The 21697-nt window shown below is 38.2% G+C and overlaps 1 protein-coding gene and 1 pseudogene across 3 annotated transcripts in view; one reads left to right on the top strand and one right to left on the bottom strand.

Annotated features, from left to right (window-relative positions):
* The window catches only part of GLYATL2 (glycine-N-acyltransferase like 2), a 64202-nt gene that overhangs the window by 33326 nt on the left and 9179 nt on the right, over positions 1 to 21697 (bottom strand). The window lies entirely within an intron of this gene.
* LOC129478312 (glycine N-acyltransferase-like protein 1) lies at positions 3339 to 19713 on the top strand (annotated as a pseudogene).

Below are 21697 nucleotides of genomic sequence, written 5' to 3' on the forward strand. Positions count from 1 at the left end.
GGATTTGAGACTGAGCTTGCATCTGTTATGCTACAGCATCCAATTCAGCCATCTTCCTTGGCAATAATTGGTGATATTGATTGGTTTTCTGTGCAGTGAACAGCAGGACCTAGACCATACCCCTGGTATTTCAGTAACAGATTTTGCTTCTCCAACCAGGAATACTTTGGCTTGGTGGCCATGGCCCAGGAGTCTCAAAGTCCTCCTAAGCAGCTGCTTACCCAATTTTGGCTGGAGATGAGTTCCCTCTCTTTGGGGCCAGCCGCAGCTGGCCTCAATCATGTTCTTGATTACCTTGGAAGAACTACTTTTGAAATTTGACATCTGCATCCAGATAAGTGACTGTCCTTTGTGGGCCCAGACAGAAGGCTCTGCTCCTCTAAATTTGGGAAATTTTTAAAGGAATTTCCACTTGTGGGTTGAACAAGCCCAAGTGATGGAAGTACCCTGACTGTTTCAGTATGGACACTCTTGGGGAGTTGTTTGTCATTTTGTGTGTGTCCAGGCAAGTGAGTGTCTTTTGTGGGTACCAGACAGTGGGATCAGCTCCTCTCCATTTGAGAAATTCTGAAGGAATTTTTATTTTCAGGTTAACTGAGCCCAACCAATGGAGAGAGGAAGCACCCCAACTCTTTGAGTTTGTAAACTTTTGGGGCTTGATTGATGCTGCAGCAGTTGGATAGTGTTCTAGTGACTGTTTGCATGTGTCTGATATAGTCATGGGAAATTAGAATTTGATAAACTGATATTCTTTTGTAACACTGTTTGGCTCCAGTATAGTTTGGAATCTAGAGCTGTTGAGTGGGAAAGTGGGGTTTTGTGCTGCTGTTCTAAGCAGGGTCGGGCCAGGTTACTATGTGATGTTCTCATATGGTGCTGTTTCACAACAGTGTTCTTTGGAGTCTGGAGAGGTTTGGCCTTTAAAAATCAAACTGCTGTGGAAACTGCTTTACCCAAAATTTTGGTTCACAGTCTTCACTGGATTACCTATCAAGGCTAACAAAGTTCAGCCATGTGAACATGTTTTCAGACAGGTGAGACTGTGTTACTATCTCATGGCTAGAGTTCCAAGGTAAAAGCTATTGGATCTTTGTGTGTATATGCATCTAGATGTGTTTATGTGTATGCACATGTGTTACCTTATATGTTGTGACTAACAAATTGGCTTATAAATAAAAGAGCACTCAGAGATTAAGTAAATAAGTACAAAGTATTTTTCATGTTCATGTTACTTAAGTAAATCTTTAGCAAGATAGCATTAAAATTATTGTAAAATAAAAATAGAAATGTCTTCAGAATTGTCAGCATACATTTTTGTCTGGGTTTTATATTTGTATCTGCTAGATATTTTAAGGTACCAGAGTTTAGCACAGAAGGTTATAAAACTATAACCAGGAGTTTGAGACCAGCCTGAAAAACAAAGACCCCTCCCATCTCTATAAAATGAAAATAAAACAATTAGCTGGGCATAGTGATTCATGCCTGTAGTCCCAGCTAATCAGGAGACTGAGGTGGGACGATTGCTTGAGCCTGAAAGGTCAAGGCTGCAGGGAGTCATGATCCAGCCACTGCATTCCAGCCTGGGTGACAGAGGGAGACCCTGTCAAAAAAAAAAAAAAAATTACAGGCAGAGAATGACAATGGGGCACAGGAGCATTGCAGAGAGACTAGGGGAACAGTTGTAATTTTTAATAGGATGGTCAAAGGAGACCTCATTGAGCAGGTGGCTTTTAGGTGAAGACTTAAAGAAGGTAATAGAGCTTTCTATAGGTCTAATGAGAAAACAGAATGCAGGCAGAAGAAAAAGGACATACATGCTTGAAGCAGAGAGGCCAAAGAGATGGAGGTTAGGGATGTGACTGCAGGGATGTCAGGGAGGTGACTGGAGTCTAAGTCATGGAGAACTTAGAGGGCTGTTATAAGGCTTTTATATCTCTTTCTTTGAATGAGATTGGGGGTTATTGCAGGAGTTGCACAAAAGAATGACAAAATATAGCTTTTCTTTTAAAAGTAGCATTCTGGTTTTCCATTGAGAAAAGACTAAAGACATTCTCCATCCAGAAAAGACTGCCAAGAACTGTGAAGCATCTAAAAGTTTACCTTACTTGGGGCACAGTTTTACAAATGCTGGCAGATGACACAAGCCTCCCCGGTAAAGGCAAGATTTTATGACTCCTTCAACAGGCAGAACAATTTATGTGTTTGTGTCAGTCCTCCTTGCTCTGCAAGTCCTGCAGAGGAAATACAGGAAGGCAGATCAATGTTGCATATGCAATAGATGTGTGTTGCAGCAAACCTGCCCTCTGCTTCAGAAGAAAGCAATATCTCTAGCTTCCAAGCTGTACTCTTTACAAGCATCCTTGAAAAGATAGGAGCAAAGACTGTCAAAGTCTCTGCTCATAAGATATGCAGAAATGTGAGAGGCCATGAAGAATTGTCTCCCAACCAGAATGAGCAGGATGTCATAATGGATTGGATTTAAAGAGGGAGGGGGAAAGATACTTAAGAGTAACTCCAAGAATTTTTATTTGAATAGGTGAAAAGATGGAGTTGCCATCAACTAAGTTTAGAAAGACTACAGGTGAAGCAGGCTGGGTGGAGAGAGTGGATAAGGAGTTTGATCTGAGACATAATGAATTTGAGATGGCTATTGGATGGAATTCAAGAGATGTCAAACAGGCCATTAGATACATATGTCTTGAGTTTGGAAAAGAGTTTGAGTAATAACATAAATGTATTAGTCATTGGGAGGTAGAATGATTTTAAAGCCATGGGACCAGATGGGATCACCAGGGGGAAAGTGTGGATACAAATGAGGGCCAATGATTGATCTTTGAAGTGATGCAAAATTAAGAAATTGAGGAGAAAAGAAGGGTCCACAGAGGCTACTGAGAAGAAGCAACAAGTGAAGATAAAGGAAAACCAAGACAGTGTGCTGTCTTGGAAACCAAGTGAAGAAAGTCCATTAAAGAATGATCTATTAAGATGAGAAGCAATAATTGATCATTGGATTTAATAACACAGAGATCACTGATGGCTTTAAAAAGTGTTTCAGTAGAATGGTAGCAGAAAAATCCCAATTAGATAAGATTAGGAGGGGGATTGGAGATAGCACATATAGACAATAGTTTCAATAAATTTTGCCACAGTGTTAAAGCACACTAAATATGGCCTGAGAAACACTCTGTACTTCTACATTTCAGTCCTTGTGGGTGAACAGTAACATACCTTAATAGTCAGACAAAATTGAAAACCTAATTTAGTAGTGTACACCTATAACTATACTTGAATATTGGCCAATCCTAGCAGCCATACTTCAACCACTCATAGACTGTTGAATGTTCAAACTGTGTTCATACAAGGCAAACACCCAGTTGTAACCAATCTCAGTTTCTGTACTTCACTTCCGGTTCCTTTACATCACTTTACTTTTTTTGCCTATAAGTTTGTTTTGACCACAAGGCACCCCTGGAGCCTCTGTGAATCTGCTGTTATCCTGAAGGCTGCTGGATTCCAGAATTCTTCATTGCTCAGTTAAACTCCTTTAAATTTAATTCAGCTCAAGTTTTTCTTTTATCAGACTGTGTCAGAAGCAGGATCTGAAGTGGAGCTTCTAGTATCCCCAGGAGTGCTAAGTGAACATGGATGGTACCTGCAGGATCCACTTGTGTCCATTGATCTCTCAGAGTTGCTGAGGATCATAGGTAAGCTCCATCTCACATTTTGGAGCTTCACACATTTGTGTTTTGAGCTCTCTGAGCTTTCTTGTGCAAATTTGTGATCCAAACTGGGTTTGGAGTTGCAACAGAAAATGAACTGGGTCTAGGAATGAATTTGATCTAAGAATTAGCTGGCTTCGATCCACTTAGAGGCCTCTAACAGCTGACTGGGTCAGAAAAGAACTGGTAATAAGCAGTAATGTTGCAGAATTTATAAAATTTGGCTTTTGAAAATTCACAGGGATTTTGGTGTACCCCTTTGTTTCATTTTTCCTGTGCACCCAGGTAGGAAAAATCACTGGCTAGGAGAACCTGAGAGTAAAGCCAGTATTTTAGGTAAAAATGGAATCCTGAATTTCTGGAAAACTGAGTTCCTTCTGGTTTATACATTATGCCTGGGAGGCAGTGAAGTCTTACAGAAATGGCAAAATGTTACTAAAGATAACTTAGAGTGGAACATTTCAAATGAACAACAATGCATTGAAGTACATTTAAAAATGAGGGCCCTCAGTAAAGTCCCTTTTGGCTAACAACGAGTTTGGCACTACGGGATGTCAACTGTTATTCTCTTTAGAATAATCTGCCTTGCACTGTTTGTTGACAGCTGTGGGTGACAGGATTAGGCATATAAAGAATCGCAGGACATGGGGAGGTTTTTCCTCCCCCTTATAAAAGGGGAAACTTGATAGCTGGTCGGACTGCTGGGGAAAAAAATAAAGACAAATAGCATTTATTCTGTTCTCATAATTCTCACCTTTAACTATGGTTCCAGTGCCTTCCATTTTTTTTTCAATCTTGCATAAAAATAAAAAACATGGGAATGGTACTACAGAAAATTCTGAAATAAGAAATAAATCACACATTCTTTCACCACCCAAAACAATTTTCATGTTTATTTATTCCCTTCAAGTCCTTGTCCATGTGCATACATATTTTGGGAAGATATATACACGTTATATATTTTGCTTTTTTTACCCATCATTCATTATAATTGCTTTTCTATAGTCTTCACAGTGACCACTGTCTGTGTACAACTCATATTTACTAACTGTCATTCACAAATTTATTATTTCTCTTCAGTGAACTTTAAACTTACGTTTCATATATAATGGAAAATTATTCCAGTTAAGGAATGAAATTCTGACACATAATACAACACAGGTGAACCTTGAAAACATTATGCTGTGGGAAATAACCCAGACCCAAAAGTACAAATATCATAGGATTCCATTTATATGAAGTACCTAGAATAGGCAAATTCCTAGAGTCATAAAGTAAAATAAAAGTTACCAGCAGCTAGAGACAGGGAACGAGTAATTGTGTTTTAATGGGTACAGTTTCTGTTTGAGATGACAAAAACATTCTGGAAATGGATAGTGGTGATGCTTGTAGAGCATTGTGAATGTACATTGTGAATGTGAATTGTATGGTTAAATAGTTTTGTGTTATGTGTACTTTACAACAATTTTTTTTTTTTTTTTTTTTTTTTTGTGACAGAGTCTTGCTCTGTCTTCCAGGCTGGAGTGCAGTGGTGCAATCTCAGCTCACTGCAAGCTCCGCCTCCTGGGCTCACACCATTCTCCTTCCTCAGCCTCCCAAGTAGCTGGGACTGTAGGTGCCCGCCACCTCGCCTGGCTAATTTTTTGTACTTTTAGTAGAGACGGGGTTTCACCATGTTAGCCAGGATAGTCTCGATCTCCTGACCTTGTGATCCGCCCACCTCAGCCTCACAAAGTTCTGGGATTATAGGCATGAGCCACCACGCCCGGCCAACAATTTCTTAAAGAGTATGGGGAGGGTTCTACCCAGGATTTTAGCAGCTTCCTAATTTAGAAAAGAAATGTTGATGGTAAGAATATGGGTAGAGAACACTTTTATTTAGGTAGATGTTAGAAGCTGAGGCCTGGATGGGGTCATAAGAGCAATATTAAGTATGAGGAGAAGGAGGCCTTGAACTAAGGTCATTGCAAGGGGATGGAGTAGGGAATGGATAGGAGAGGTATTTTGGACAAAAATGTGGCAGCTGATTAGTGTAGGGGTTGTTCTCACGTATCAGCCAAGGCTACAATGTTCTCAAGGCAAATGGAACACAAATGTTTTTTGTGGGGAGTGATACAGCATGGTAGATCTTGAATTAAAACTTCCAAAATCTTGACCAAAACTTTAAAGGAGAAGACAATAGTAAAACACAAGTGTATGGGTAATTCTAGTTAAATCAGGAGAGAAACAGAGCAAAGAAAGCTCTGTTGGAGGTGGGGGAAAAAAAGACCAGTGTTTTTCGTTTGTTTGTTTTACAACTACAAACAACAGCAGAGTCAAACAGGGGATAGGCTCATGTCAGAGATCCCGTTCTATTTACTGAAACTTCTTTGGTTATTCAAACATTCTGAAATTCTGAGCTCTTGCAAAAGGATGCCTTTGTTTAAACATTGCTTCATCCAGCTACAGAACATAGTTGAACTTTGAGGCCTTTGACCCCAGAAAAGATAAAATATGTTTCACCTTGCCTATTACTTAACGCATATTAGTTAACTATTTAACCTTCAAGGATAAAAAATTTCAAACATCTGTATTAACTAATTTGCTAATGATTGTTTCAAATATCTGATCCATGGGTTCCCTCTCTTACATTAACTAAGTTTGTCGTAAGTTCTTCACATTTTTAATTATTTTTACATCATTGGATTTAATTGTTAAATCTATATATGACATGTTGATTATTATGAAGTCAATTTAAAAAACTAACATATGTTAAATATTGTTCTTACTTCACTCCAGGTATGCATTTTATATGTATTACATTGTGTAATCTCATTTCTCTGGAAAACATGCATTCTAATTTCCAGTTCCAAAGTGGTCAGAAAACACTTTGAGGTTCTGATTGATTAAACAACTTAACAAAGAAGTAGGAGACAGAACTGAAATTTGGAACCAGCCTAAGCTTTGAAACTATCACTTGTGATGATAACCTTCTCCAAGTTATTGTTAAATAATTGGCACATTTCTAAGAATTCTGAATGTTATTTCAACGGGAGTTTACAGATATGTGTCAAAATTATTCGTTTTTTTTTTTAATTTTTGTAATGAAACTGGGACAAGTTCCAAAATGGCCGTAGGTCTGAAATATTTGGCCCTAAGAAACTAAAGAAAATCTGTGCCAACTCCTGTTCTAAGCTTTCCAGTCACAACTGTTTTTAGAAGGCTGATTTTTTTATTATTATTATACTTTAAGTTCTAGGGAACATGTACACAATGTGCAGGTTTTGTTACATATGTATACATGTGCTACGTTGGTGTGCTGCACCCATTAACTCATCATTTACAATAGTTATTTCTCTTAATGCCATCCCGCTCCCCTCCCTCCACCCCATGACAGGCCCCAGTGTGTGATGTTCCCCGCCCCGTGCCCAAGTGTTCTCATTGTTCAATTCCCACCTATGAGTGAGAACATGTGGTGTTTGGTTTTCTGTCCTTGTGATAGTTTGCTCAGAATGATGGTTTCCAGCTTCATCAACGTCCCTACAAAGGACATGAACTCATCCTTTTTCATGGCTGCATAGTATTCCATGGTGTATATGTGCCACATTTTCTTAATCCAGTCCATGGACATTTGGGTTGATTCCAAGTCTTTGCTATTGTGAATAGTGATGCAATAAACATATGTGTGCATGTGTCTTTATAGTAGCATGATTTATAATCCTTTGGGTATATACCCAGTAATGGGATCACTGAGTCAAATGGTATTTCTAGTTCTAGATCCTTGAGGAATTGCCGCACTGTCTTCCACAATGGCTGAACTGTTTTACACTCCCACCAACAGTATAAAAGCATTCCTATTTCTCCACATCCTCTCCAGCACCTGTTGTTTCCTGACTTTTTAATGATCACCATTCTAACTGGTGTGAGATGGTATCTCATTGTGGTTTTGATTTGCATTTCTCTGATGACCAGGGATGATGAGCATTTTTTCACGTGTCTGTTGGCTGCATAAATGTCTTCTTTTGATAAGTGTCTGTTCATATCCTTCACCCACTTTTTGATGGGGTTGTTTCATTTTTTTTCTTATAAATTTGCCTGAGTTCTTTGTAGATTCTGGATATTAGCCCTTTGTCAGATGGGTAGATTGCAAAAATTTTCTTCCATTCTGTAGGTTGCTTGTTCACTCTGATGGTAGTTTCTTTTGCTGAGCAGAAGCTCTTTAGTTTAATTAGAACCCATTTGTCTATTCTGGCTTTTGTTGCCATTGCTTTTGGGGTTTTAGTCATGAAGTCCTTGCCCATGCTGATGTCCTGAATGGTATTGCCTAGGTTTTCTTCTATGGTTTTTATGGTTTTAGGTCCAACATTTAAGTATTTGATCCATCTTGAATTAATTTTTGTATAAAGTGTAAGGAAGGGATCCAGTTTCAGCTTTCTACATATGGCTAGCCAGTTTTCCCAGCACCATTTATTAAATAGGGAATCCTTTCCCCATTTCTTGTTTTTGTCAGGTTTGTCAAAGATCAGATGGTGGTAGATGTGTGGTATTATTTCTGAGGGCTCTGTTCTGTTCCATTGGTCTATATCTCTGTTTTAGTGCCATGCTGTTTTGGTTACTGTAGCCTTGTAGTATAGTATGAAGTCAGGTAGTGTGATGCCTCCAGCTTTGTTCTTTTTGCTTAGGACTATCTTGGCAATGAGGGCTATTTTTTGATTCCGTATGAACTTTAAAGTACTTTTTTCCAATTCTGTGAAGAAAGTCATTGATAGCTTTATGGGGATGGCATTGAATCTATACATTACCTTGGGCAATATGGACATTTTCACAATGTCGATTCTTTCTATCCATGAACATGGAATGTTCTTCCATTAGTTTGCATCCTCTTTTATTTCTTTGAGCAGTGGTTTGTAGTTCTCCTTCAAAAAAATCAATGAATCCAGGAGCTGGTTTTTTGAAAAGATCAACAAAATTGATAGACCAATAGCAAGACTAATATAGAAGAAAAGAGAGAAGAATCAAATAGATGCAATAAAAAATGATAAAGGGGATATCACCACCAATCCCACAGGAATACAAATTACCATCAGAGAATACTACAAAAACCTCTACACAAATAACCTGAAAATCTAGAAGAAATCGATAAATTCCTGGACACATACACCCTCCCAATACTAAACCAGGAAGAAGTTGAATCCCTGAGTAGACCAATAACAGGTTCTGAAATTGAGAAAATTATTAATAGCCTACCAACCAAAAAAAGTCCAGGACTAGACAGATTCACAGCTGAATTCTATCAGAGGTACAAAGAGGAGCTGGTACCATTCCTTCTGAAACTATTCCAATCAATAGAAAAAGAGGGAATCCTCTCTAACTCATTTTATGAGGTCATCATCATCGTGATACCAAAGCCCAGCAGAGACACAACAAAGAAAGATAATTTTAGACCAAAATACCTGATGAACATCGATGCAAAAATCCTCAATAAAATACTGGCAAACTGAATCCAGCAGCACATCAAAAAGCTTATCCACCACGATCAAGTGGGCTTCATCCCTGGGATGCAAGGCTGGTACAACATACACAAATCAATAAACGTAATTCATCATATAAACAGAACCAAAGACAAAAGCCACATGATTATCTCAATAGATGCAGAAAAGGCCTTCGACAAAATTCAACAGTCCTTCATGCTAAAAACTCTCAACAAACTAGGTATTGATGGGACGTATCTCAAAATAATAAAAGCTGTTTATGACAAACCCACAGCCAATATCATACTGAATAGGCAAAAACTGGAAGCATTCCCTTTGAAAATAGGCACAAGACAGGGATGCCCTCTCTCACCACTCCTATTCAACATAGTATTGGAAGTTCTGGCCAGGACAGCCAGGCAGGAGAAAGAAATAAAGGGTATTCAATTAGGAAAAGAGGAAGTCAAATTGTCCCTGTTTGCAGAGGATAGGATTGTATATTTAGAAAACCCCATTGTCTCAGCGAAAAATCTTCTTAAGCTGATAAGCAACTTCAGCAAAGTCTCAGGATAAAAAATCAATGTGCAAAAATCACAAGCATTCTTATACACCAATAATAGACAAACAGAGAGCCAAATCATGAGTGAACTCCCTTTCACAATTGCTTCAAAGAGAATAAAATACCTAGGAATCTAACTTACAAGGGATGCGAGGGCTGATATTTTCTATTCCAGATGAAAGAATACTTCTCAGGCATCTGATCACCAAAATACAGGGAAAAAGTTATGATGATGGTGGTGGAGTGTTCTGCTACAGGCATTTGGGAACCTCACAGGACTCTTAATATTCACTTTCAATTCATTCTACCAGGGAGGAAGAGTGTGGGGTTTGGAGCCATTCATATATGGTTTCAAAATTTGACTCTGACATTTATCTCTGTAAGAACTTGAGAAATTTACTTTATCTCTCTGAGCTTTGGTATATTTAGAATGAGGGTGATACTGACAGTACCTACATCATGAGTGTTACTTGAATGGAGATGTATAAAGTGCATTTTAAATTCATTTGTTCCCTTAACATTTTTCCTTCACTTAATTACCTTTTCAGAGTTTCTTCTTGAAGGGCTCAAGGAATGAAGCATCCCACAAAATGATCCTGCTGAATAATTCTCAGATGCTGCTGGCCCTGTACAAATCCCTGGCTGTGAGCATTCCTGAGTCCCTGAAGGTGAGGGGGCAGTGGGAGAGTCAGATGGCTTTGTGCATGTTTCTTTACCTTTCTGTGCCTTTACCTTTGGTCTTTTCATCAACGAAATGGGAATAATATTAGCACCTACCTCTTAAAATTGTTGTGGACACTGAATAAATCCATACAATGTAAGTGCTAAGAGCATTGACAAGTGCCCAGCTAGTGCACAGTAGCTCTTTGGTATCACAAGGACACCTACCTGTGAGTTCTGCCTGCTTGGTGGTAACTTCATGTCCAACAGTATGGTCCTGGAGATGCTGCTCATCTCACCATCACTGACTTGGTCCCAGTACTGTCTTTTGACCTCTGTTTTTCTCTTCCTCTTCACACCCAGTTCCCCATCTCTAGGGATCTCAACCTCTCCTAGTCCTTTCCATCTCTCCTTCATATGTATGGTTGTGTGTATCACATCAGTCATGGGAACCCCTTCAACATGGAGGCGCTGGTGGACTCCTGGCCCAAGTATCAGATAGTTATTATCCAATCACAAAAACACGTAGGCACACAAACAGGGACTAGTGGAGCCAGGCAGGCCAAAAGAGCCTGAGGAACTGACCAGTTCAGACACCGGGGCTGCTTTTATAGGGTGAAAGGAAATGTGAGTATTTTAAAAGACTCCTTAAGTACTTGGCACCTTGCAAGAGTGCCACGTGTTCCCACCCTTTGTGTAAAGCATAGGACTCTTCTGGGAAAGGGGGTGGAGGAGGAAGGGGAGGAAAAGGACAAGGCTGACAATCACAGATTAAGGGCCTTTTGAAGTGTCAGGGGTCACCCGCAGGGGCTGCAGGGAGGCCAATTTACAGGGACAGTTGGGTGTCTGACATATCAGAACAGTGGCTTAGAAACAAAAATCAAGGCAGAAGTCCACCAGTAAAATTACCTCTCAGGGCCAAGCATGGTGTCTTCTACCTGTAATCCCAGCACTTTGGGAGGCCAAAGCAGGAGGATCACTTGAGTCCAGGAGTTTGAGACCAGCCTGTGCAACATAGTGAGACCTCATCTCTACAGGAAATAAAATTAGCAGGACATGGTGGTGCATGTTTATACTCCTAGCTACTCGAGAGGCTGAGTTGGGAGGATGGCTTGAACCCCAGAAGGTCGAGGTTGCAGTGAGCCAAGATCACACCACTGTACTGAAGCCTGGGCAACAGAGTGGGATCCTGTCTTAAAAAAAAAATGTTATTTCTCAGGAATCAGGGAAGGGACTCAAGGACTCATAATTACTGTGTGTCAACTATATGGAAGCACATCTTTTGTTAGTGGATGTCATCAACAGAACAATCTTATTAAGTGACCATGCATATCTCCAATTTAGAGATGAGGAAATGACACTGAGAAATATTAAGTCATGTAGCTGCTGGATACCAGATGTTAAAGCATTGTCCAATCTGAATTCAAGTTCAGTGGACTCTGCCAGTTTTACTACCTATATAACCATAGGCCCTTCTCAGTTTCATCATCTGTCAAAATGGAAAAAATAAGAGGGCCTTCTTCAGAGGATTACACAAGGTTTAAATGAGATACTGTAAGTCAAACACTTAGTACATAGCACATAATTTTAAATAGTATCTACCAGGATTGGCCATTATTGCCTGAGGACACACAAGGAATACACGATTAAGCTGAAATAGTAATACAAACCTGGGTCTATATTTTTGCCCTAAAGACTCCCCCTTTTTGTGTGTGTTTTATGCATATCTAGTTAGTGAACTGAAACCTCATGGCCATCCCAGCTTCATGTGGGTATAGACACTGAGCCTCCAAATAATAATAAGCCACCCCAGGTCAAGACTAGTTTGCACACTGGGTCAGGATTGGGATGCAGAAAGGGATAAAATGACCCTAGCTTGAGAACAAAGGGGTAAAGGGGGTGGGAACCAGGCTGAGCCTAACACCTTCCCTAGGGATGTTCTTTTCATCTCCTGGCTTCCTGACAATTTGGAATCAAAGGTTAAAGCTCAGTTTATTTAATCCATGGTCCAATTTCTTCAAAGTGTGATATTCTAAATAATTGTAGGAGGTCAAATAGTTCTTTTTATTTCAGTAACTTTGTAGTTATTATGTGTATTTTAGCAATGTTAACTATAGCATCAAACCATAACTTCATATATGCATTGCTTTGAACAAGGCTAGTTTTTATAAAGCCAGTCAATGAACAAAAATATGAAAATATAAAAGTTGAATGCCACACATATATGACCAAAGAAATGGAAATAATGAAATACGCTGCAATTTACTTGGAAATACATTCACCTAGTCTGATTCCATAGTATACCACGTTTCTTTCAGTATTGAAAGTCAATTCGATTTTGAGTAAAACTTTTTAGGGTGGCATGCAGGAGAATTTGTCCAGAAAAAAAGTAATTTTTTCTTAGTCGGTTTTTAATCCCAAAGATAATATATGCTGATTATACAAGTGGAAAAATCCAACATGATTTTAAGAAGTTAATAACCTCTCTCCTCCCCCTCCTCTCCTCTCCTCCTTTTCTACCCCTTGGGGTAGTCAGTGTCTTTGTCCATATTAACACAAAGGGATAATCACTGATGATCTCTTCTGTCATCACTTTCTAATTTGCCTTTCACATATGGACATCCCTTTGGGTGAATCAATGCAGCACTAACGTATTCATTTTAATAACTGTGGCATTCCATAGAGTCAATGCAATACTATTTAGGCAGTCATTCTGTTGCTGTTGGGTTGAAATTGTTCATACTTCTTTGCCACTACAAACAATGCTTCAATAAACATCCTTGTATACATGTCTTTACATCCTGGAAACTTTTCTCAATACAATTGATTTCCAAAAGGGATTTCTCCAAGTCAGAGTTTATCTTATCCTAAGTAGGCACTGCCAGATTATCTTCTCAAAGGATTCCACAGTTTTATTTCCATTAGCAATGTGTGGAAGAATTGTTTCCCCACATTCTCACCAGCACTGAATGTTATCCCTTTTCAATTTAGGCCAAACTGGTGGGTGAAAGATGGCATCTTATTGTAGATTTAATTTGCATTTCCCTGACTATTGATACACAACATATTATATTTTCATATGTTTATCAGTCATTTGGGGTTTGCTTCTGAACTGTTTGTATTGTTTGACCATTTTTACACTGGGGTTTTGTGTCATTCTTAAAATTCTGTAAGTGTTTTGGATACTAGGGATACTAACACAAGGTGTATGCTACAAATTTGTTGCCCAATTTAGAATTATTTTCTACTTTATTGATGGAGATTTTGACATGAAGAAATTTTTAATTTTCATGTAATCAAATATATTATCTTTTTCACTATGACCTCTGAGTTTTTGTTTTTTTATTAATAATTAGGAAGATTTTTCCTACTCCAAGATTATACAAGTGTTTTCTTATGTAATCTTACAGTGAGTTAATTTTTACTTTTGATGAATCTATATTCATTCTACTTGGAATATATTTTTGAATAGCATGAATTAATTCTTTTATATTTTTCTTCCTTATGGCTGGCTAATTACATTAGTACTATTTGTTAAGTGATTCCACTACTGAAACATAAATCTCTATTTTGTCATATAACATGTGTATATATTTCTGTATTTGTTTCTAGTCTTTTCTCATGTTATTTCATTTTTTTGTGATAAATTTTAATATCTAATAAAGCAAATCATCCTTCACCAAGGGAAGGGTTCACCATTGTACATTATGCAATGTATGTACGTTGCATAATGTACAACCTAAGAAACTTTTTCTTACTTTCCTTTTTCTTATAAATTTAAGAACTATATGAACATCAACTAATTTTTCCAGTTCCCCACCAACTACTCCAAGTAACTATTGCAATTGTGATTGCTGTTGGAGGAGCTTTCTTAGACAATTATGGAAGGATTAATATTTTTGTGATACTAAACCTTTTCATCTAGAAATATGCTCTTTTCTCACTTTTTTCAGTTTTTGTTCTATGCCATCTGGCAAAATTTTGTTGTTTTCCTATGGCAAACTGTGTGATTTTCCATTAAGTTTACCCTTAAGTATTTTATCCTATTTGTGAAGAATATGAAATTATTTTTCCATTTCTATTTCTGAGCATTATAATTTTGTTATTGCTTTTTATTTGTATTCTTGATTTCCAAATATGTCACACTGTTCTTTAAAACCTGTTTTTGTGTGTGTGGGGGGGTGTTATTTGTTTTTGTGTTTTTTCAAAGTCTCTTGGATCTTCTGAACGTGTAATACTGTACTCTACAAACAAAGTAATTTGCTGCTTCTTTGCCAATATTTGTATGGGTTTTCAGTTTCTTGCCTTATTGCATAATGTACAACCTAAGAAAACAATACCAACTAACAAAAATAATAGTTCTATTCTTGTCTCATTCCTGATTTTAATGAAATAGCTATAACAACTTACATCTGAATTACTTTTGATTCTGTCTTTACAGGTTTAGAGCATTTTCCTCTTGTTCCTACATTCATAGAACTTATATTTAGAATGGAGGGTAAATTTTATCTTACTTCATTTTTGTCTTTTTTTTGGCAATTTCTATACTCATGAAATTTTTCCTCCTTTAATTTATTACACTAAAAGATCTTCTGATCGAAGCCATTCTGGCCTTTCTAAAACAAACTGTTCATGTTCACATTCTTTTGATATACTACTGAATATTTTATTCAGAATTTTTGTATCTGTATTCATAAGGGAATATGGGCAATAACTCTCTTTTTGTTATTTCCTTACCAGATTTGGCATTAGGAGCTTTTCATCTGTTACCAAAGTCTACTATTAAAATTATGTGTTTGTTTTTGGCTTACATAGAATTTAAATATAAAAAAATCTGATTTTGGCTACTTTTTATTTTTTAATTTCAACTTTCCTTTTAGATACAGGGGTTACATACGCAGATTTGTTACATGGGAATATTACATGATGCTGAGTCTTGGAGTACAGACAGATCTCATCACCCTGGTAGTGAGCATATACCCAATAGGTAGTTTTCTAACCCAGCTCCTTTCCCTCCACCCTCTAGTAGTCCACAGTGTTTATTGTTCCCACATTTATGTCCATGTATGGTCAAAGCTTAGTTCCCAGTTATGAGTGAGAACATGTGATATTTAGTTTTCTGTTCCAGCATTAATTTGCTTAGGATTATTGCACTGTGGAAAGTAGTCTGGAAATTTCTTAGAGAACTTAAAACAGAGTTACCATTCGATCCAGCAATGCCATTACTAGGTAAACAGCCAAAAGAAAATGAATCATTCTACCAAAATGACACATCCTTTTGTATGATCATTGCTACACTGTTCACAATAGGAAAGAAATGAAATCAACCCAGGTGCCCATCAATGGTAGACTGGATTAAAAAAATACTTGGTACATATATTCCTATGGAATACCACGCAGCAATAGAAAAGAATAAAATATTGTTCTTTGTAGCAATATGGATGGAGCAGGAGGCCATAATACTTGTCCACTTTTTAAATGGTAGATGTTTAATTTAATTTCCAATATTTTCTATTAGTTTGTTGAGGTTTTCTGTTTTTTTGAAAGTCAATTTTGATAGTTTATTCTTGAGGGATAACATCCATTTCTTTTATCAGTAAATATGTTGTCTTGGAGTAATATTTAATCTTCTATTATAATTCTTTTTTCTTTTCTCTGTTTCCGTTCTCATCTCTCATACTCTGTGCTTACTTTTTTATTTTTGCTTTTTCCTCTTTGTCTTGCATTTCCTTAAAATGACTTACCAGAAGTATGTCCCTCTCTCTCGTCTTCTCTCTCTCTCTTTTGCCATTTAAAAATGAACTTTTGGCTTTATATATCCTTTGCACTATGTCTTGTTCTCCATTTCATTATTTATAGCTTTCATTTTTATAAGTAGCTCCATTTGTTTTTTACTAGTTTACTTTGATATTCTTTTAATAATTCTTTGAATATTTACTTGGCTATTTTTGGTCACTTTTAAAATTGAGTCTTTTAAAACATCTACTCTTTTAAATTCACTGAGATTTTGGTTTTGGCCATATTCAGCTTGCATTTATAAAAGCACCCTCAAATTCTTGAAGGTTTCTTTAAAATTAGTTACGCTATTTTTCCTTCTACTCTTTAACAACACAATTTCCAACATAATATTAATACATTCACTGCTAAAACTCTCACACTTATTGTTTATATTTCCCCTGAGAAACACATACTGATCTTGCTATGAAGTTTGTGGCTTACCAGAATGGGATCACAAGTCTCTTTCTTTCAAACCCATGAGTCTAACATTACATAAATTACCTAGAATGCTACCAAAATTTAGTTACTTCATTCTATTTTGTGGGCTTCTGGCTGTAAAGACATTGTCACTATTCGAGTAGGCTGATATCCTGTAGCCTTGGGAAAAGGCAATGTCTCATTAATGGTTGTATTCACTAAAATATCTTGCCCAAGCCCTGGATGGACAGATTCCATCACCCTGGTAGCAAGCGTAGTACCCAATAGGTAGTTTTCTAACCCAGCCCCTTTCCCTCCACCCTCTAGGACACTACAGATTCTAGGTGTCTGGTGAAACAGTAGGCACTAAAAATTAGAGAAACCACAGTTAAATTTATTTTGAGCCAAGTTTAAAAATTTAATCCTAGCAACACAGACTCAGTACAACCCAGAATGTGTCCCACAGGAGGTTACGTGGTGCACAGTATATATAACAGGGGGATATATGTGGCACAGGAGGTGAGAGAAGCAGGGAGAGAAGCAATTGTTGCAATCTTTTGATTCTGCTGGGTGCTTGGTGATGCTATATATAAAATAAGGTAAATGTGCAGTTGAGTGGGTAGAAAGAAAGGTGAGGCATCTTAAGGCCTGGTGGAGGGTGACTAATTTCATCCTGTCTTTGTTCTGTATCTAATAAGCAGGTTTATAACCAGTACCTGTCAGTGAAACATTTAACAAACTCCAGTTACACAGGCAAGTGGTCAGCAGTAGCTTATAGGCCTAGGTTTTATTATCCATGTACCCAACTGCAGCCATTGTAGGCCACTGTTAAAATTTTCTTTTGAATTTTCATTTTTCTGATAATTGCAGTCAGTGGGAGGTAAAGAAAAAGTTCAAGGGAATGATCTGATCTTTCACCATCCTACACAGGATATGACTGACAACATGGATTCATACACAAACGTATATCATATATCCTCCAAAGCTCCTCAAGAATCACAAGAAGTTTGAAAAATTGTGATATCATAAACTGGAAACAGATACTCCCTTGGAGGAGTCTGAAGAAATGGGCTAGCAGTAGTGCTTCTCAAATTGAGTCTTCAGCTAATACCATTAGCATCCATTCATTCATTCATTAGTTGAATTAGCATTCAACTAATATCATTAGCAATACCATTACATTAGGAATGTAAATTCACAGAAACTCTGGGGGATGGGAGAGGTAGAACAATCTGTGGTGTGACAAGGACTCCATCTGACTGTGGTGCAAACTCAAGTCTGAGAATTACTAAGCTTTGATGATTAATCAGGTGGGAGCAGTGTAAGTCGAGAACATCACGTCTGACAATATTGGTTTCTTGCCTTTCTTCCCAGGTCTTCAAGAAAGTTTAGGTGAGGGGATAAGAGCAGCTGCATTTTCAAAGTCAGTGAAGGTAGAGCATTCGAGAGCATTCCTCTGTATTATGTAAGATATCCTGAAGCTCAATGCCTCCAATAAAAGCAAGCTTGGAAGTAGGGATGAGATAGGCCACCCAGACGATGAATTTGAGAGGTACAAAAACATGTGCTGATCATTTATAATTGCTATTCCTTGTACCTTTTTGTAATTCACATTAATCAGTTTTGGAATAAAGAGAGGATGAATTCCTTTCTTGGGATGAATAAAGGTTGGCCATGGTCAAAATACACAACTTTGCAATGGTAGGTCTTTAAACAAGATGAGTGCTTGGGATCTCTTCTTTTTGTTTTCTTCTTTTTGTTGTTCAACTTTAAATATGCCCAGCTGGGTGTCTCTTATTTTGGGCTGGTAAATGACGACTGAAGGCAAGGGAAGAATGAGAGGAGACTTCCTTACATCAAGCGCTGCATAGGAGCCATGCCAGCAGCCTGTATCCTGGGTCCACAGGGGGCCCTGGTCTCAAGGATAACCATGGACCCTTCTTGTGAAGTAGGAATGGCCTACAGCATGAAAAAATACCGAAGGAGAAGCAACATAACATGGGTGAACATGAGATTCACGAAATATCTGTGTCAGAAGAATATTCCATTTTACCTCTCTGTGCTGGAGGTAAATAAAGGCACCCACACAATTCTGGGGAAGGTCAGTTCCTTTGTGGCCACCTGTGAGTGGCACCAATGGACCTGCTACCCACAGAATCTAGTTCCATTTTATACAGTGAAGGTGCCTTGCAATCTTGGGCAAGCCATCTCTTAATATTAAAGCAGACACCACTGAATAGCTTTCTTCACTTACAAATGTTGATTAAGCATTTATCATATGCCAGGAACTATTCTCACATGGAGACTTGATGTTAAAAAACACAGCTGTGCCATTGAGGAACTTACAATCCAGGCTAGAGGTGGGGAGCGGGGGATATAGTCTTTAAATATGCATAAGTGTTGTAGGGAAGGAAGGGGTTACCAGTAAACATGTAACTAGAAAGCCAGGCTCAGTTCTTACCTCTGGGAATCAGAACTCTCTATGAAACCTGGATGATAGACTCTACTATCTGGAAGATGACTTTAATGAAGGACTTTAATAAAATTGTCAATAAAGTACACCTAATCTATATGGATACTTTAAATAAATACCCCTATTTATGGATTTATGAGGCAATGGCTCATAAATGGAATCAGCTTCTTATTTTAGTGACTAGCTAGGTACCAAAGGTAAAGCCTAAGACAAATGGCTTTCCTAGGCTACCTTTCATCATTGTTATGCAGAAAAGAATCTCCAGAGGATCAAGTGGGCTGGCCTTGGGGCCTCTGCTATGGAAATGACACTTGTTGTGCCTCCTTTCTCCTACTCTTCCTTACTTCCTCATCATTAGTGAAGCACAGCACAGGGCAAGGTGTTGCCTGCAAGTATAGTTATAAGTTCAGCATTTGGTGTTTGCAGCAGTGCTATCTTAAGGAGTCAGGGGCATTCCTGGGAGAAGTGACCACTAAGGTGAGAACTGGAGAGTGAGTAGGAGTGAGCCAGATAAAAAAAGCAGAAAATCCAGATGATGGAAAGGACACGTGCCAAGCACTATCATAAGAACTTTCTAATTAAATACTTATATTACAATTCTGAATCCCTGATCTTAAAAAAGAATTACACTTCACGAACAAAATATGGCCTCCTTTGGCTCTGCTCTATCACCCTGCCATTGGAACTTGGATTACTGTGAACATTGCAGCTATAGCAAAAAAAAAAAGAAAAAAAAAGGTATTTTCATTCTTTCTGATAGCTAGATTTAAAAAAGCAAAGGAAATCTTAATGGAATTGGCTTTGGGAGTAAAGTCTACCAGTATTAACCAACACCTATCCTCATCTCTCCATAAAAAGTAAGCCTCCACAAAATTGAATGTTTATGTTTGATGTGATTTTAAAGTGTGCAATTCCAGCAATTAAGGAATTGTGTATGCCATGGAGCTTTTAAAAAAAACTCCAATTTATCTTAGAAGGCCATGGTAGATCTGTTACATCTTAGTATGAATTGATCAAATCAGATTTCTAAACTAAGACCTGGCTGATTTCTTACATTGACTGAAATGAAAGCATGGTCTGAGAAAGAGAAGAAACATGTCATTTGGAATTTCAAAGGGTGGAAAATTCTTACATAAAAAATAAATCGGGAACTTGGGGTAATGTGAAAACAGCTATATTTTTCACTCAAGATGCAAAAGCTAATACAGATGACAAAAGAAGACAAAGCGAATAAAATTTGCCTATTTCAAAATGGTGCCTCAGGCAGGTCCTGTATCCAGAAGAGGATGTTCATCCGGGGTGTGGGACTTGGGTCATCTTAGCACTGTTGAGCTGGCAGCTTCCCTCCTCTGTCCCTTCCCTGAATGCAAACCAGCTTCCCTTATGTAGCCCTTCATGGCCCTGTTACCATAGTGATTCCCAAAACTTATCATGCACTTGGATTAGAAAAACAACAAGAAAGCATAGGAAAGAGGAAGGAGGATTTCTTAAATAGGGCACAAGTAAGTCCAAAATTATCAGTAAACACAATACAGATGAATGGGGTAATTTTCTTGTTAAAATATATGTTTTTCATATTGAGTTAAAAACAAAGTCCAAGAAGCATGCATTAATCTGGCCGTCATAACAAAATTTCATAGACTGAGTAGCTTACACAACAGAAATTGATTTCTCACTTTTCTGGAACCTGGGAAGGGATACGACAAAGATCTGGTGAGGTAGGTTTCATTCTCATTCCTCTTTTCTCAGCTTGTTGATGGCTGCTATCTCAGAGTGCTGGCATCTTGTCTCTAAGTCTAGAGGTTCCTGGTCCCCCTCATGATCTTCATCTATCAGGGGCCAGCACTGCTGATATAGAAGCTAAAAAGAAATTATTTAAGCAGTTAATGTGGGTAAGGGAGTTTTCAGTAAGGTTTTTCTTTTATTAAAAAACCAGACCCCATATAATTTATTTTCTAACCAAAATCAGCCTGAAAAATCAAGCCTCAAGCATAGATAAGCAAGCCAAAAGCTTGCATAGGTAAATGCTGGCACCTATGCCAATAGAAGAGGGATACCTGCAAGCCAGGAATATTCAACATAGAGGTTTCCTCTTTTTTTTTTTTTTTTGAAAGAGTCTCGCTGTGTCACCCAGGCTGGAGTGCAGTGGCGCGATCCCGGCTCACTGCAGACTCTGCCTCCCAGGTTCAAGCAATTCTATGCCTCAGCCTCCTGAGTAGCTGGGATTACAGGCACCCACCACCATGCCTGGCTAATTTGTTTCATGTTTTTTTAGTAGGATGGGGTTTCACCAACTTGGCCAGGCTTGTCTTGAACTTCTGACCTCGTGATCCACCCTCCTCAGCCTCTGAAAGTGCGAGTATTACAGGCGTGAGCTACCGCACCTGGCCTCCTCTTTTCTTTTCTTTGTCTTCACCTGTGCAGGTGACATGGCACCTGCCAGGTAGAGACCCCATCTGCATAATAAAAGTTTAGGGTGGAATGGCCAGCCTCTTCAGGCATCACCTAAATGGCACACCTGGCACAACCAATCCTCTAAGCCCTATGTAAATCAGACACTGCCTCCTCAAGCTCATCTATAAAACCAACCGCAATTCTCCCCAAATCCAGAAACCTGTTCAGACACCCTTCCAATGCACAA

Source organism: Symphalangus syndactylus, chromosome 1 (assembly GCF_028878055.3).
Source record: "Symphalangus syndactylus isolate Jambi chromosome 1, NHGRI_mSymSyn1-v2.1_pri, whole genome shotgun sequence".
In the NCBI taxonomy this organism is placed as follows: domain Eukaryota; kingdom Metazoa; phylum Chordata; class Mammalia; order Primates; family Hylobatidae; genus Symphalangus; species Symphalangus syndactylus.